Source organism: Cetorhinus maximus, chromosome 18, assembly GCF_964194155.1.
Source record: "Cetorhinus maximus chromosome 18, sCetMax3.hap1.1, whole genome shotgun sequence".
Classification (NCBI taxonomy): Eukaryota; Metazoa; Chordata; class Chondrichthyes; order Lamniformes; family Cetorhinidae; genus Cetorhinus; species Cetorhinus maximus.
Window position 1 is genome coordinate 27,606,567 of NC_135896.1, and position 17,223 is coordinate 27,623,789.

Consider the following 17,223-nt stretch of genomic DNA (forward strand, 5'->3'; position numbering starts at 1 on the left):
AGAATTTTGGCCAGAATGTTGGCTGGTTGGTTTAGCTTTTGCACAGCGAGCAATGATTATCACACCATAACCTGCCAACAAGAAGCACAGCCCCACTTTCCTTAGCGCGATAGCATATGATTCTGCTGGCAACAGAAGTTCTTCAACAGTTTGCTAGCTTTGTGGGTTAACAAGCTAATTGACCATGTTGGGCATTATCCCAAAGACTGATCTATCCAGTCCTCTGAAATCCATGCAATCCAACCAGGATCATTAAGTAGCGATGAGCAGTAACTCGAGCTGTTTGTCTCTCTCCTTGGCCCATGTGCCGATGCCAGCCATGGTGCCCTAGTCACTACTGTTGTGTCCTAATAACTATTAATGTTGCTAAGTTAGGTAACACAACATAGTGCAAGTATTGAAACTGTTAGTGTGCCTCAATACCGTGCCAAGCAGTGCATTTAACCACTGAACTATCGGCACGGAAGAGGGAAACGTTTCAACCAAAGTGCTAAATACTTACAACCTGGGTAAGCCATCGCATCTCATTATTATTACTTTTATTATGTTAGTCTGAGGTAGAACAAACTAATTGTCTTGTGGTCTGAGTCACCTAATTACGGTTTGAGCTTCTCTATTGACCGTTTGCTGGGATGAGTTGGAAGAAAATTATTATTCCAAGCGCATGTTAAAATTGAATTTATAAAATGCTTAAAATTGTGCTTGCATTAGAAGCCCAAAACAAATTATATAACAAGAATTTGAGGTGAGATTTGCAAATATCTCTGATAAAGCCAGTTTACAGAAACATTTCTTAAAATGGGGGTCTACATTAATGTAATGTAATCGAAGGAACCTTATGTCAAATGAGTTCAGTGTGATTTTGAATGTAATTTATTTTCCTTTTAATTACAATAATTGTCTAATTTTTTTTTAGAAAAGCACTGCCATTCCTTGACAGAGATTAGGATGGCACCTGACTCAAGAATAAATTATTTAACATTTACTTTAGTGCTGGTATAAATGGCAGCTCAAATTGTGGTGTTTTTTATATTAAATATTGCTGCAACATCATGGCCAGAATTTTTGGGTTGGCGAGCAGGGGCGGGGCCTGCTCGCTGACACGTAAAATGACGCGCGGTGACGTCGGGCATGCATCATTCAGACCTTGAGGTCGGTGGCGCGCACCAGAGTCGACTGCACGTCCGCCAAACTGTCAAAGGCCTATTAAGGCCATTTAAACACCAATTAAGCTAATTAGCTGAGCTTCCCGTACAACATTAAGGCGGCGTTCGCATTTATCATGAAACCTCATCCACGGGCGGGATGAGGTTTCCTGAAGGTTTTTAAAGTTTAACACAAATTTTTAATAAAAAAATCATTGCCATGTCCCAGCTCATGTGACACTCACATGAGGGGACATGTCTTTAAAAAAAATTTTTTTTTCTTAATTAAATTTTTAAATATCAAGCTAATCTCCCTGAGGCAGCTCTGTGCCTCAGGGAGATTTCTACGCTCTTTTGCATGCATCGGTTAGGCGTCCGCCCATCCCTGCACCCGTCCAACAACCCAACAACCCCCCCCAACGGAGGGGGAGAAAATTCTCCCCTATATGTTTATGCAGCACACGTTCTTTGACTCTCCAAACAAAAACTTAAAACCAAGTTCACGCTAGCATAGAAATGTCTTCCACCTTGTGATCTTCAAGTTGACTTTGTTTAATTTGGGACAGTGTTTTGCTGCTTTGTTAGAAAATGTCAGAACTCAGTTCTTTGTAAATTTTAGAAGGTGTTGTTGAGTGATATTCTAGTGTACTCTAGAGCCCACCACCCTCTGGGTGAAAAATTTTAACCTCAGCCCCCGCCTTCTCCCGCTCCCCCAATCCTTCTACCAATTGCTTTAAATCTATACCCCCAGTTATTGATCTCTCTGATGAAGGAAATGGGTCCTTCCTATCCACTCAATCTATCCCCTCAACTTTATACACCTCAATTAAATCTCTCTGCCTCTTCTGTTCCAAAGAAAACAACCCCTAGTCCCAAGCTTTCCCATAGCTAAAATTCTTAATTCGTGGCAACACCTTCCTAAATCTCCTCTCTCTTCTCTCTCCAGTGCAATCACATCCTTCCTATAATGTAGTGACCAGTATGTAGTATTCTTGCTGCAGCCTAACTAGTACTTTATGTAGTTCTAACATAACCTCCCTTCTCTTACATGTTATTGTCATCATCTAAATGCCATGTCGAGTGGCATAAGTGACCATGGTCTTCCAAACTTTCCTGATGGTGGCTACAGCAGATGACTTCGCTGTTGGAGTTCTGGTTAAGCCAGTCTTTAATGTTGCTGAGCTGCTTCCTTTGCTGTCAGCCTCTTGCTCTTCTTCTGTTAATTCTTCTGGTGGTGATTAGACACTCCAACCCTTCTGCATGGATAACATGTCCAAAGAACTCCACTTGTCTGTTTTCTTTGATATTATTTAAGAGTTCTTTTGTTCTTCTGGTCTCATTCAATACTACTTCATTAGTTCTTTTCTCCACCCCCTTACCCTTAGCATCCTTCCTAAGCACCACATTTTGAAGCTGTCGCTTCTCTTTTCCGCTTTCGTAATGCTCCAGCCTTCACATCCATAATTCATTACTGACCAGACATAACATTTTAGTACACTGATCCTTGTTTCAAGACTCAAACTGGCATTTCTTAGGTTGTTGCTTAATTTTGTAAGAATACTTTTGGCTTGTCCAATCCTTTTTTGGATTTCAGTACTGCTTTTGACATTAGATGTTACTATGACGTGTTCTAACTAGCTTCCATTTTCTGTGATGTTGCATACTGGAATGCTGTTTTCCTTTGTCATTACCACAGTGTATTTTTTTCTTGCAGTTGAATGTAAGCCCTTATCTACCACTTTCCTTTATGATTGTATCGATTCATTTTTGCAAGTCTTCTTCATTTGTTGCTATAAGTATTGTGCCGTCGGCATAGCGGATGTTACCTCCCTCCTACCTTGACACACCATCCACCCCTTCAATTCCTCATAGAATGTGTTCTCTCTATAGGGAGAAACAGTCCAGTGAGAGAATGCAGCCTTGTCTAACCCCTGTTTTGATTGTTTTCCAATCACTGAGTTTGTTCTCATATCTGATCATCGCTACCTGATTCCAGTAAATATTCCTGATGAATCGAAGATCTTTCCAGTCAGTGCTTCGGCTAATAAAAGTATCCCAGGTGCCTTTTAACAAGCTGTCCTGCTACCTTCAAGGATCTGTGGACATGCACTCCAAGGTCCCTCTGTTCCTCTACATTTCTCAGCATCTTATCATTTTTTTTCTTTTCCAGATTGAATTCCATTTGCCACTTTTTTACCCACTTGACTAGTCTATTGGGATTATCCTGCAATCATCTTCACTATCAACCACACTGTTACTTTTTGTTTCAACTGCAAAATTCTTAGTCATGCTCCCTACATTTGTCTAAATCATTGATGTCACAAAAAGCAAGGAACTAACTACTGAGCCCTGTGCAACCCCACTGGAAACAGCCTTTCAAGTTACAAAAGTCCCTGTCCACCATTACCCTTTGTTTTCTGTCACTGAGCCAATTTCAGATGCAACTTGCCACTTGAATCACATGGATTTTCATTTTTTCTGGTCAGTCTGCCATGTGGGACCCTGTCAAAAGTTTTGCTAAAATCCATGTAAACCACATCAAACTTGCTACCTCATCAACTTTGAATTTTATAAGGGGGATAACACAATCGAGTAAGTCAGACATGACCTTCACTTAATGAATCCATGCCGACTGTCCTTAGTTGTCATTCAGAAATGCATGAATTATATTCTTCAGTTATTCCCCCTCCCCAGGCAGGTTACCTTTTTAATCTCTAATAAACCCTGCTCTTTAGTAATCCTCTTTTTTTATGCATTTATAAAACATCGTTACTTGCCAATATTTTCTCATGCCCTTTCTATGATTCTTCAATTTCCTTTAGAATTTCACCTTGGCACATTTTCTATAATTCCTCAAGTCTTTCTGTAGTATTGAGCTCTTGGTATCTGACATAAGCTTCCCTTTCTGCCATATCCGACTTCTGTATGCTCCCTGACATCCAGAGACTCTAGATTTGGAAGTACCGCCTATATTTCGTTGTGGGAGCACATTTGTTCTGAATCCTCATTACCCCCTCCCCCTTGAATGCCCCCCACAGCTTTGACACTGACTTGCCTTCAGATAGTTGTCCTCAGTTCACTTTCACTAAATCACATCTCAGCTTTGTAAATTTGACCTTTCCCAATTGAGAACTTTTATCCTGGTCTACCTTTGTCCTTTTCCATTACTATGTTAAATCTAACTAAATTACGATCACTACCACCAGCATGCTTGCCCAATGATAATCCTTTCAGCTGCCCAGCTTTATTCCCTAAAACCAAGCCTAAGACTGTCCTGTTTCTTGATGGGTTTTCTATGTACTAGCTAAAAAAAGTTATACATGCATTTCAAAAATTCTGTCCCCTCTATACCTTTTACACCGATCATGCTGTACAGATTCTATTCCAGTTAATATTAAGGTATTTGAAATCCCCCGACTGTTATTGCCCGACTGGTTACGCACTTTTCAGAAATTTGCCAATATATTTGCTCTCCTATCTCTCTCTATTTGGGGCTCTACAGCACACTCCCAGCAGTGTGGCTGCCCCTTTTTTTTATGTGCTCCTCTTTGATGCTTCTAACTCAGGGTTGTCCAACTTTTTACACATGAGAGACTGCATTTCAATTTTTTTCTCTATCATGGGGCTAATGACACTTTGAATGGGGGAGCAAGAAGAGGGGTGGGTGGTCTGCTGATGACAACTACAGTGAGGGTGGAGGATTGCTGACCAGACCATAGGGGCAGGGGTGGTGCTAATTGGTCTGTAAGTGTTTGGGGGGGTGGGGGGGGGGGGGGAGATGCCGAAGAGCTCACATGGGTGGGAAGTGGCGGTGACCCCTTTTTTCCCATTTTTTTCCTCTCTCTCTGTTCCCTCTCTCTCATTCTCTCTCTCTCGTCCATTCTCTCTCTTTTGTTCTCTATCGCTCTCTCTTTTTGTTCTCTCTTTTTGTTTCCTCTCTGCTCTCTCTATCCTTTCTTCTCTCACCTCTTTTGTGTTTTCTGTCTTTTGTTCTCTCATTTGTTCTCTCTGTCTTCTCTCTCTTTTGTTCTCTCTCTTTTGTTTTCTCTCTCTCCCTCCCTTTGTTTTCTCTCGTATGTTCTCTCTCTTGTTCTCTGTTTTCTCTCCTCTCTCTTTTGTTCTCACTCTCTCTCATGTTCTCTCTCTCTCTTGTTCTCAGTTTTCTCTCCTCTCTCTCTTTTGTTCTCTCTCCTCTCTCTTTTGTTCTCTTGCTTCTCTTGTTCACTTTTTTGGTCTCTCTCTCTTTGTTCGCTCTCTCTTGGTCTCTCTCTCGTTCTCTCTCCTCTCTTCTGTTCTCTCTTTTGTTCTCTCTTCTCGTTCTCTCTCTCTTGTTCTTTCTCATTCTCTCTTTTGTTCTCTCTCTTTGTTCTCCCTTTGCTCCTCTCCCTCTTTTGTTCTCTCTTTTGTCCTCTCTCCTCTCTTTTGTTCTCTCTCGTCTCTTCTCTCTCTTGTTCCTCTCCCTTTTTGTTCTCTTTTTTGTTCTCGTTCTCACTCCTGTCTCTTTTGTTCTCTCCTCTCTGTTCCCTCTCTCTCTTTTGCTCTCTCTCTCTTCTCCCTTCTCTCCTCTCTCGCTTGTTCTCTTCTCTTATCTCTCTGTTCTCTCTTCTCTCTCACTCTTTTATTATTCCTTCTCTCTTGTTCTCTCTCTTCTCTCTTTAGTTCTCTTTTTTGTTCTCTCCCTCTCTTGTTTTCTCCCTCTCTTGTTCTCTCCCTCTCTTGTTCTCTCCCTCTCTTGTTCTCTCCCTCTCTTGTTCTCTCTCCTCTTGTTCTCTCTCCTCTTGTTCTCTCTCCTCTTGTTCTCTCTCCTCTTGTTCTCTCTCTTTTGTTCTCTCTCCTCTTGTTCTCTCTCTTTTGTTCTCTCTCTTCTCTCTCATTGTTCTCTCCTCTCTCTCTCTTTTGTTCTCTCCTCTTTTGTTCTCTCTCTTTTGTTCTCTATTTTGTTCTGTCTCTCTCTTTTGTTCTCTCTCTTTTGTTTTCTCTCTTTTGTTCTCTCTCTCTCTTTTGTTCTTTCCTCTCTTTTGTTCTCTCTTCTCTCTTTTGTTCTCCCTCTTCTCTCTTTTGTTCTCCCTCTTCTCTCTTTTGTTCTCCCTCTTCTCTCTTTTGTTCTCCCTCTTCTCTCTTTTGTTCTCCCTCTTCTCTCTTTTGTTCTCTCTTCTCTCTCTGTTCTCCTCTCTCTTTGTTCTCTCTTCTCACCTTTCTTTTGTCCTCTCTCCCTTTTGTTCTCTCCCTTTTGTTCTCTCTCCCTTTTGTTCTCTCTCCTCTCTCTTTTGTTCTCTCTCTTCTCTCTTTTGTTCTCTCTCTCTCTTGTTCTTTCCTCTCTTTTGTTCTCTCCTCTCTTTTGTTCTCTTTTGTTCTCTCTCTTTTGTTCTCTCTCTTTTGTTCTCTCTCTCGTTCTCTCCTCTCGTTCTCTCTTTTGTTCTCTCTCTTGTTCTCTCCTTTTGTTCTCTCTTTCTATTCTCTCTCTCTTGTTCTCTCTTTCCTCTCTTATTCTCTTTCGTCTCTCTTTTGTTCTCTCTCTCTTTTGTTCTCTCTCTCTCTTGTTCTCTCTCTTTTGTTCTCTCTCTTTTGTTCTCTCTCTTTTGTTCTCTCTCTTTTGTTCTCTCTCTTTTGTTCTCTCTCTCTTTTGTTCTCTTTCTTTTGTTCTCTCTCTCTCTTTTGTTCTCTCTCTCTCTCTTGTTCTCTCTCCTCTCTTTTGTTCTATCTCTTCTCTCTTTTATTCTCTCTCTCTTTGGTTCTCTCTCTTTTTTGTTCTCTCTCCTCTCTTTTGTTCTCTCTTCTCTCCTTTTGTTCTCCTCTTCTCTGTTCGCTCTCTCTTTTGTTCTCTCTCTTTTGTTCTCTCTCTCTTGTTCTCTCTTTCCTCCCTTTTGTTCTCTCTCCTCTCTCTTTTGTTCTCTCTCTCTCTTTTGTTCTCTCTCTCTTTTGTTCTCTCTCTTTTGTTCTCTCTCTTTTGTTCTCTCTCTTTTGTTCTCTCTCTTTTGTTCTCGTTTGTTCTCTCTCTTTTGTTCTCTCTCTTTTGTTCTCTCTCTTTTGTTCTCTCTCTCTCTTTTGTTCTCTCTCTCTCTTTTGTTCTCTCTCTCTTTTGTTCTCTCTTGTTCTCTCCTTTTGTTCTCTCTTGTTCTCTCCTTTTGTTCTCTCTTTCTATTCTCTCTCTTTTGTTCTCTCTCTTGTTCTCTCTTTCCTCTCTTATTCTCTCTCTCTCTTTTGTTCTCTCTCTTTTGTTCTCTCTCTATCTCTCTTTTGTTCTCTCTCTCTTTTGTTCTCTCTCTCTCTTGTTCTCTCTCTCTTTTGTTCTCTCTCTCTTGTTCTCTCTTTTTTGTTTTCTCTCTCTTTTGTTCTCTTTCTTTTGTTCTCTCTCTCTCTTGTTCTCTCTCTCTTTTGTTCTCTCTCTTTTGTTCTCTCTTTTTTGTTTTCTCTCTCTTTTGTTCTCTTTCTTTTGTTCTCTCTCTCTCTTTTGTTCTCTCTCTCTCGTTCTCTCCTCTCTTTTGTTCTCTCTCTTCTCTCTTTTGTTCTCTCTTTTGTTCTCTCTCTCTGTTTTGTTCTCTCTCTCTTTGGTTCTCTCTCTTTTTTGTTCTCTCTTCTCTCTTTTGTTCTTTCTTGTTCTCTCCTTTTGTTCTCTCTTCTCTCTCTGTTCTCTCTTTTGTTCTCTCTCTTTTCTTCTCTCTCTCTTGTTCTCTCTTTCCTCCCTTTTGTTCTCTCTCTCCTCTCTCTTTTGTTCTCTCTCTTTCCTCTCTCTCTTTGTTCTCTCCTCTCTTTTCTCTCTTTCTCTTTTGTTTTCTCTTCTCCCTCTCTTTTGTTCTCTCCTCCCTTTTGTTCTCTCTTTTGTTCTCTCTCTTTTATTCTTTCTCTTCTCTCTCTTTTGTTCTCCTCTCTCTTTCGTTCTCTCTTTTGTTCTCTCTTCTTGTTCACTCCTTGTCTTGTTCTCTCTTCTCTCTCTTGTTCTCTCTTCTCTCTCTTGTTCTCTCGCCTCTCTCTTTTGTTCTCTCTCCTCTCTCTTTTGTTCTCTCTCTCTTGTTCTCTCTCCTCTCTTGTTCTCTCTCCGCTCTCTTTTCTCTCTTTTGTTCTCTTGTTCTCTCTTTTGTTCTCTTGTTCTCTCCTTTTGTTCTCTTGTTCTCTCTTTTGTTCTCTTGTTCTCTCTTTTGTTCTCTTGTTCTCTCTTTTGTTCTCTCCTCTCTCTTTTGTTCTCTCCTCTCTCTTTTGTTCTCTCCTCTCTCTTTTGTTCTCTCCTCTCTCTTTTGTTCTCTCCTCTCTCTTTTGTTCTCTCCTCTCTCTTTTGTTCTCTCCTCTCTCTTGTTTTCTCTCTCTGTCTTTTGTTCTCTCTTTTGTTCTCCCTGTCTCATTTGTTCTCTCTCTTCTCTCTTTTGTTCTCTCTCTCTTCTCTCTTTTGTTCTCTCTCTCCTCTCTCGTCCTCTTTTCTCTCTCTTTCGTCCTCTCTTCTCTCTCTTTCGTCCTCTCCTCTCTCTTTCGTCCTCTCTCTTTTGTTCTCTCTTCTCTCTCTTTTGTTCTCTCTCTCATTGTTCTCTCTCTTTTGTTCTCTCTCTCCTCTCTCTTGTCCTCGCTCTATTTTGTTCTTCCTTCTCTCCTCTCTCTCCCCTGTTTTGTATTCTCTCTTTGTTTTCTCTCTTTGTTTTGCTCTCTCTCCTCCTTTTGTTTTCTCTCTCTCTCTTTTATTCTCCCTTCTCACTCTTTCTTTTGTTCTCCCTTCTCTCGTCTCTCCTTTGTTCTCTCTTTTCTCTCACTTCGTTTTCTCTCTCTGCTCTCTCTTTTGTTCTCTCTTTTGTTTTCTCTCCTCTTTTATTTCTCTTTGTTTTCTCTCTCTTTTGTTCTCTCTCCCTTCTCTCTCTCTCTTTTGTTCTCTCTCGTTCTCTTTTTGTTCTCTCTCTCGTTCTCTCTCTCTCTTTGTTCTCTCGTACTCTTCTCTTTTGTTTTCTTTCTCACTCTTTTGTTCTCTCTTCTCTCTCTCTTTTGTTTGCTCTCCCTCCCTCTTTTGTTTTCTCTCCCTATTTTGTTCTCTTCTTTCTTCTCTCTTCTTTCACTCCTCTCTTTGTTCTCCCTCTCTTTTGTTCTCACTCTTTTGTTCTCTCTTTTGTTTTCTCTCTCTCTTTGTTTTCTCACTCTTTGTTTTCTCTCTCCCTTTGTTCTCTCTCTTTGTTCTCTCTCTTTGTTCTCTTTTGTTCTCTCTCGTTCTCTTTTTGATGTCTCTCGTTCTCTTTTTGTTCTCTCTCTCTCTCTTGTTCTCACTCTTTTGTTCTCTCTCTCTTCTCTCTTGTTCTCTCTCCTCTCTCTCTTGTTCTCTCTCCTCTCTCTTTTGTTCTCTCCCTCTCTCTTTTGTTTTCTTTCCCTTTTTTGTTTTCTCTCCCTCTATCTTGTTTTTTCTCTCTCGCTCGTTCTCTCTCTGTCTCGCTCGTTCTCTCTTGCTCGTTCTGTCTCTCGCTCAATCTCTCGCTCGTTCTCGATCTCTCTCGCTCATTCTCGATCTCTCGCTCGTTCTCTCTCTCGCTCGTTCTCTCTCTCGCTCGTTCTCTCGCTCGTTCTCGCGATCTCTCTCGCTCGTTCTCTCGATCTCCCTCTCTTGCTCGTTCTCCCTCTCTCGCTCGTTCTCCCTCTCTCGCTCGTTCTCCCTCTCTCGCTCGTTCTCCCTCTCTCGCTCGTTCTCTCTCGCTCGCTCGTTCTCTCTCTGCTCTCTTTTGTTCTCTCTTTTGTTTTCTCTCTTTTTTATTTCTCTCTTTGTTTTCTCTCCATTTTGTTCTCTCTCTCGTTCTCTTTTTGTTCTCTCTCTCGTTCCTCTTTTTGTTCTCTCTCTTTTTGTTCTCTCGTACTCTTCTCTTTTGTTTTCTCTCTCACTCTTTTGTTCTCTCTTCTCTCGCTTTTGTTTTCTCTCCCTCCCTCTTCTGTTTTCTCTCCCTATTTTGTTCTCTCCTCTCCTTTCTTCTCTCTTCTTTCTCACCTCTTTGTTCTCTCTCTTTGTTCTCTCTCTCTTTTGTTCTCACTCTTTTATTCTCTCTTTTGTTTTCTCTCTCTTTGTTTACTCTCTCCCTTTGTTCTCTCTCTTTGTTCTCTTTTGTTCTCTCTCTTTTGTTCTCTCTCGTTCTCTTTTTGATCTCTCGTTCTCTTTTTGTTCTCTCTTTGTTCTCTCTCTTGTTCTCACTCTTTTGTTCTCTCTCTCTTCTCTCTTGTTCTCTCTCCTCTCTCTTTTGTTCTCTCCCTCTCTTGTTTTCTTTCCCTTTTTTGTTTTCTCTCCCTCTCTCTTCTGTTTTTTCCCACTATCTCGCTCGTTTTCTCTCCCTCTCTCGCTCGTTCTCTCTCGCTTGTTCTCTCTCGCTCACTCGTTTGTTCTGTCTCGGTCATTCTCTCTCTCTCTCTCGCTCATTCTCTCTCTTGCTCGTTCTCTCTCTCTCGCTCGTTCTCTCTCGCTCGTTCTCTCCCTCTCTCGCTCGCTCTCTCTCTCTCTCGCTCGTTCTCTCTCTCGCTCGTTCTCTCTCTCGCTCGTTCTCTCTCTCGCTCATTCTCTCTCTCTCGCTCATTCTCTCTCTCGCTCGTTCTCTCGCTCGTTCTCTCTCTCTCGCTCGTTCTCTCTCTCTCGCTCGTTCTCTCTCTCTCGCTCGTTCTCTCTCTCTCGCTCATTCTCTCTCGCTCGATCTCTCTCTCGCTCGTTCTCTCGATCTCTCGCTCGTTCTCTCGATCTCTCTCTCGCTCGTTCTCTCGATCTCTCTCTCGCTCGTTCTCTCGATCTCTCTCTCGCTCGTTCTCTCGATCTCTCTCTCGCTCGTTCTCTCGATCTCTCTCTCGCTCGCTCTCTCGATCTCTCTCTCGCTCGTTCTCTCGATCTCTCTCTCGCTCGTTCTCCCTCTCTCGCTCGTTCTCCCTCTCTCGCTCGTTCTCCCTCTCTCGCTCGTTCTCCCTCTCTCGCTCGTTCTCTCTCTGCTCTCTTTTGTTCTCTTTTTTGTTTTCTCTCTTTTTTATTTCTCTCTTTGTTTTCTCTCTCTTTTGTTCTCTCTATCGTTCTCTTTTTGTTCTCTCTCTCGTTCTCTTTTTGTTCTCTCTTTTTGTTCTCTCGTACTCTTCTCTTTTGTTTTCTCTCCCTCCCTCTTCTGTTTTCTCTCCCTATTTTGTTCTCTCCTCTCCTTTCTTCTCTCTTCTTTCTCACCTCTTTGTTCTCTCTCTTTGTTCTCTCTCTCTTTTGTTCTCACTCTTTTATTCTCTCTTTTGTTTTCTCTCTCTTTGTTTTCTCTCTCCCTTTGTTCTCTCTCTTTGTTCTTTTTTGTTCTCTCTCTTTTGTTCTCTCTCGTTCTCTTTTTGATCTCTCGTTCTCTTTTTGTTCTCTCTTTGTTCTCTCTCTTCTCACTCTTTTGTTCTCTCTCTTCTCTCTTGTTCTCTCTCCTCTCTCTTTTGTTCTCTCCCTCTCTTGTTTTCTTTCCCTTTTTTGTTTTCTCTCCCTCTCTCTTCTGTTTTTTCCCACTATCTCGCTCGTTTTCTCTCCCTCTCTCGCTCGTTCTCTCTCGCTCGTTCTCTCTCGCTCACTCGTTTGTTCTGTCTCGGTCGTTCTCTCTCTCTCGCTCGTTCTCTCTCTCTCTCGTTCTCTCTCTCCCTCGCTCGTTCTCTCTCTCTCTCGCTCGTTCTCTCTCTCTCGCTCGTTCTCTCTCTCTCTCTCTCGCTCGTTCTCTCTCTCTCGTTCGTTCTCTCTCTCTCGCTCGTTCTCTCTCTCTCTCGCTCGTTCTCTCTCTCATTCTCTCTCGCTCGTTCTCTCTCTCGCTCGTTCTCTCTCGCTCGTTCTCTCTCTCTCTCGCTCGTTCTCTCTCGCTCATTCTCTCTCTCTCTCGCTCGTTCTCTCTCTCTCTCGCTCGTTCTCTCTCTCTCTCGCTCGTTCTCTCTCTCTCTCGCTCGTTCTCTCTCGCTCGTTCTCTCTCGCTCGTTCTCTCTCGCTCGTTCTCTCTCTCGCTCGTTCTCTCTCGCTCGTTCTCTCTCGCTCGTTCTCTCTCGCTCGTTCTCTCTCTCGCTCATTCTCTCGATCTCTCTCTCGCTCGTTCTCTCGATCTCTCTCTCGCTCGTTCTCTCGATCTCTCTCTCGCTCGTTCTCTCGATCTCTCTCTCGCTCGTTCTCTCGATCTCTCTCTCGCTCGTTCTCTCGATCTCTCTCTCGCTCGTTCTCTCGATCTCTCTCTCGCTCGTTCTCTCGATCTCTCTCTCGCTCGTTCTCTCGATCTCTCTCTCGCTCGTTCTCTCGATCTCTCTCTCGCTCGTTCTCTCGATCTCTCTCTCGCTCGTTCTCTCGATCTCTCTCTCGCTCGTTCTCTCGATCTCTCTCTCGCTCGTTCTCTCGATCTCTCTCTCGCTCGTTCTCTCGATCTCTCTCTCGCTCGTTCTCTCGATCTCTCTCTCGCTCGTTCTCTCGCTCGTTTGCTCGCTCGTTCTCTCTCTCGCTCGCTCGTTCTCTCTCTCTCTCTCGCTCTCTCGCTCGTTCTCTCTCGCTCTCTCGCTCGTTCTCTCTCTCTCACTCGTTTGTTCTCTCTCACTCGTTTTTTCTCTCTCGGTCGTTCTCTCTCTCGGTCGTTCTCTCTCTCTCGCTCGTTCTCTCTCTCTCGCTCGTTCTCTCTCTCTCGCTCGTTCTCTCTCCCTCGCTCGTTCTCTCTCGTTCTCTCGTTCTCTCTCTCGTTCTCTCTCTCGCTCGTTCTCTCGTTCTCCCTCTCTCTCGTTCTCTCTCTCTCGCTTGTTCTCTCTCTCTCTCTCTCGCTCGTTCTCTCTCTCTCGCTCATTCTCTCTCTCGCGCTCGTTCTCTCTCTCTCTCTCTCTCTCTCGCTCGTTCTCTCTCTCTCTCGCTCGTTCTCTCTCGCTCGCTCGTTCTCTCTCTGCTCTCTCTCTTTTGCTCTCTCCTCTTGTTTTCTCTCTTCTCTTTTATTTCTCTCTTTGTTTTCTCTCTCTTTTGTTCTCTCTCTCGTTCTCTTTGTTCTCTCGTTCTCTCTTTTTGTTCTCTCGTACTCTTCTCTTTTGTTTTCTCTCTCACTCTTTTGTTCTCTCTTCTCTCTCTCTCTCTTGTTTTCTCTCCCTCTTCTGTTTTCTCTCCCTATTTTGTTCTCTCCTCTCCTTTCTTCTCTCTTCTTTCTCGCCTCTCTTTGTTCTCTCTTTGTTCTCTCTCTCTTTTGTTCTCACTCTTTTGTTCTCTCTTTTGTTTTCTCTCTCTCTTTGTTTTCTCTCTCCCTTTGTTCTCTTTCTTTGTTCTCTTTTGTTCTCTTTTGTTCTCTCTCGTTCTCTTTTTGATCTCTCGTTCTCTTTTTGTTCTCTCTTTGTTCTCTCTCTCTTGTTCTCACTCTTTTGTTCTCTCTCTCTTCTCTCTTGTTCTCTCCCTCTCTTGTTTTCTTTCCCTTTTTTGTTTTCTCTCCCTCTCTCTGTTTTTTTCCCACTATCTCGCTCGTTTTCGCTCCCTCTCTCGCTCGTTCTCTCTCGCTCGCTCGCTCGTTCTCTCTCGCTCATTCTCTCGATCTCTCTCTCGCTCGTTCTCTCGATCTCTCTCTCGCTCGTTCTCTCGATCTCTCTCTCGCTCGTTCTCTCGATCTCTCTCTCGCTCGTTCTCTCGATCTCTCTCTCGCTCGTTCTCTCGATCTCTCTCTCGCTCGTTCTCTCGATCTCTCTCTCGCTCGTTCTCTCGATCTCTCTCTCGCTCGTTCTCTCGATCTCTCTCTCGCTCGTTCTCTCGATCTCTCTCTCGCTCGTTCTCTCTCTCGCTCGTTCTCTCGATCTCTCTCTCGCTCGTTCTCTCTCTCGCTCGTTCTCTCGATCTCTCTCTCGCTCGTTCTCTCTCTCGCTCGTTCTCTCTCTCGCTCGTTCTCTCTCTCGCTCGTTCTCTCGATCTCTCTCTCGCTCGTTCTCTCTCTCGCTCGTTCTCTCGATCTCTCTCTCGCTCGTTCTCTCGGTCGTTCTCTCTCTCGCTCGTTCTCTCGATCTCTCCTTCGCTCGTTCTCTCTCTCGCTCGTTCTCTCGATCTCTCTCTCGCTCGTTCTCTCGATCTCTCTCTCGCTCGTTCTCTCGATCTCTCTCTCGCTCGTTCTCTCGATCTCTCTCTCGCTCGTTCTCTCGATCTCTCTCTCGCTCGTTCTCTCGATCTCTCTCTCGCTCGTTCTCTCGATCTCTCTCTCGCTCGTTCTCTCGATCTCTCTCTCGCTCGTTCTCTCGATCTCTCTCTCTCGCTCGTTCTCTCTCGCTCGTTCTCTCTCGCTCGTTCTCTCTCGCTCGTTCTCGCTCGCTCTCTCGCTCGTTCTCTCTCGCTCTCTCGCTCGTTCTCTCTCGCTCGTTCTCTCTCGCTCTCTCGCTCGTTCTCTCTCTCGGTCGTTCTCTCTCTCGGTCGTTCTCTCTCTCGGTCGTTCTCTCTCTCGCTCGTTCTCTCTCTCTCGCTCGTTCTCTCTCTCTCGCTCGTTCTCTCTCTCTCGCTCGTTCTCTCTCTCTCGCTCGTTCTCTCTCTCTCGCTCGTTCTCTCTCTCTCGTTCTCTCTCTCTCTCGTTCTCTCTCTCGCTTGTTCTCTCGTTCTCTCTCTCGTTCTCTCTCTCTCTCTCGTTCTCTCTCTCTCTCTCGTTCTCTCTCTCTCTCGTTCTCTCTCTCTCTCGTTCTCTCTCTCTCGTTCTCTCTCTCTCTCGTTCTCTCTCTCTCTCGTTCTCTCGTTCTCTCTCGCTCGTTCTCTCGTTCTCTCTCTCTCTCTCTCTCGCTCGTTCTCTCTCTCTCTCTCTCTCGCTCGTTCTCTCTCTCTCTCGCTCGCTCGTTCTCTCTCTCTCGCTCGCTCGTTCTCTCTCTCTCGCTCGCTCGTTCTCTCTCTCTCGCTCGCTCGTTCTCTCTCTGCTCTCTTTTGTTCTCTCCTCTTGTTTTCTTTCTTCTCTTTTATTTCTCTCTCTTTTTGTTCTCTCTCTCGTTCTCTTTTTGTTCTCTCTCTTTTTGTCTCTCGTACTCTTCTCTTTTGGTTTCTCTCTCACTCTTTTGTTCTCTCTTCTCTCTCTCTCTCTCTCTTTTGTTTTCTCTCCCTCTTCTGTTTTCTCTCCCTATTTTGTTCTCTCCTCTCCTTTCTTCTCTCTTCTTTCTCGACTCTCTTTGTTCTCTCTCTCTTTTGTTCTCACTCTTTTGTTCTCTCTTTTGTTTTCTCTCTCTCTTTGTTTTCTCTCTCCCTTTGTTCTCTCTCTTTGTTTTCTCTCTCTTTTGTTCTCACTCTTTTGTTCTCTCTTTTGTTTTCTCTCTCTCTTTGTTTTCTCTCTTTCTTTGTTCTCTTTCTTTGTTCTCTTTCTTTGTTCTCTCTCTTTGTTCTCCTTTGTTCTCTCTCTTTTGTTCTCTCTCGTTCTCTTTTTGATCTCTCGTTCTCTTTTTGTTCTCTCTTTGTTCTCTCTCTCTTGTTCTCACTCTTTTGTTCTCTCTCTCTTCTCTCTTGTTCTCTCTCCTCTCTCTTTTGTTCTCTCCCTCTCTTGTTTTCTTTCCCTTTTTTGTTTTCACTCCCTCTCTCTTTTGTTTTTTCCCACTCTCTCGCTCGTTCTCTCTCCCTCTCTCGCTCATTCTCTCTCGCTCGTTCTCTCTCCCTCTCTCTCTCTCCCTCTCTCTCTCTCCCTCTCTCTCTCTCCCTCTCTCTCTCTCCCTCTCTCTCTCTCCCTCTCTCTCTCTCCCTCTCTCTCTCTCCCTCGTTCTCTCTCGCTCGTTCTCTCTCGCTCGTTCTCTCTCGCTCGTTCTCTCTCGCTCGTTCTCTCTCGCTCGTTCTCTCTCGCTCGTTCTCTCTCGCTCGTTCTCTCTCGCTCGTTCTCTCTCGCTCGTTCTCTCTCGCTCGTTCTCTCTCGCTCGTTCTCTCTCTCTCTCGCTCGTTCTCTCTCTCTCTCGCTCGTTCTCTCTCTCTCTCTCTCTCGCTCGTCCTCTCTCTCTCTCTCGCTCGTCCTCTCTCTCTCTCTCGCTCGTCCTCTCTCTCTCGCTCGTCCTCTCTCTCTCTCTCGCTTGTCCTCTCTCTCTCTCTCGCTCGTCCTCTCTCTCGCTCGTCCTCTCTCTCTCTCTTTCGCTCGTCCTCTCTCTCTCTCTTTCGCTCGTCCTCTCTCTATCTCTTTCGCTCGTCCTCTCTCTCTCTCTTTCGCTCGTCCTCTCTCTCTCTCTTTCGCTCGTCCTCTCTCTCTCTCTTTCGCTCGTCCTCTCTCTCTCTTTCGCTCGTCCTCTCTCTCTCTTTCGCTCGTCCTCTCTCTCTCTTTCGCTCGTCCTCTCTCTCTCTTTCGCTCGTCCTCTCTCTCCCTTTCGCTCGTCCTCTCTCTCTCTCGCTCGTCCTCTCTCTCTCTCGCTCGTCCTCTCTCTCTCGCTCGTCCTCTCTCTCTCGCTCGTCCTCTCTCTCTCGCTCGTCCTCTCTCTCTCGCTCGTCCTCTCTCTCTCGCTCGTCCTCTCTCTCTCGCTCGTCCTCTCTCTCTCTCTCTCGCTCGTCCTCTCTCTCTCTCGCTCGTCCTCTCTCTCTCTCTCTCTCTCTCGCTCGTCCTCTCTCTCTCTCTCTCTCTCTCGCTCATCCTCTCTCTCTCTCTCTCGCCCTCTCTCTCTCGCTCGTCCCCTCTCTCTCTCGCTCGTCCCCTCTCTCTCTCGCTCGTCCCCTCTCTCTCTCGCTCGTCCCCTCTCTCTCTCGCTCGTCCCCTCTCTCTCTCGCTCGTCCCCTCTCTCTCTCGCTCGTCCCCTCTCTCTCTCGCTCGTCCCCTCTCTCTCTCGCTCATCCTCTCCTCTTTCTCTCCTCTTTCTCTCTTTTGCTCTCTCACTCTCCTCTCTTTTGATCTCTCCCTGTTTTGCTCTCTCTTCTCAATAGATATTATCAAATTAAAAGAAAAGACATACAATGTGGCATAGATTAGTGGTAAGCCAGAGGACTGGGAAAGTTTTTAAAACCAACAAAAGATGACCAAAAAAAAAGAGGGAGAAAATAAACTTTGAGGGTAAAACTAGCAAGTAACATAAAAACAGGCAGTAACAGCTTCTTTAAATATATAAAAAGGAAGAATGAACATTGGCCCCTTACAGAATGGGGCTGGGGAAATAATAAGGGGGAACTAGGAAATGGCAGAGGAGTTGAATAAATACTTTGCTTCAATCTTCATGGTAGAAG

At 44.5% G+C, this 17,223-nt stretch overlaps 1 pseudogene; it reads right to left on the reverse strand.

Moving 5' to 3' along the window:
- Positions 1 to 5,755: 5,755 nt before the first annotated feature.
- Positions 5,756 to 16,664, reverse strand: LOC144693560 (uncharacterized; annotated as a pseudogene).
- Positions 16,665 to 17,223: the final 559 nt, after the last annotated feature.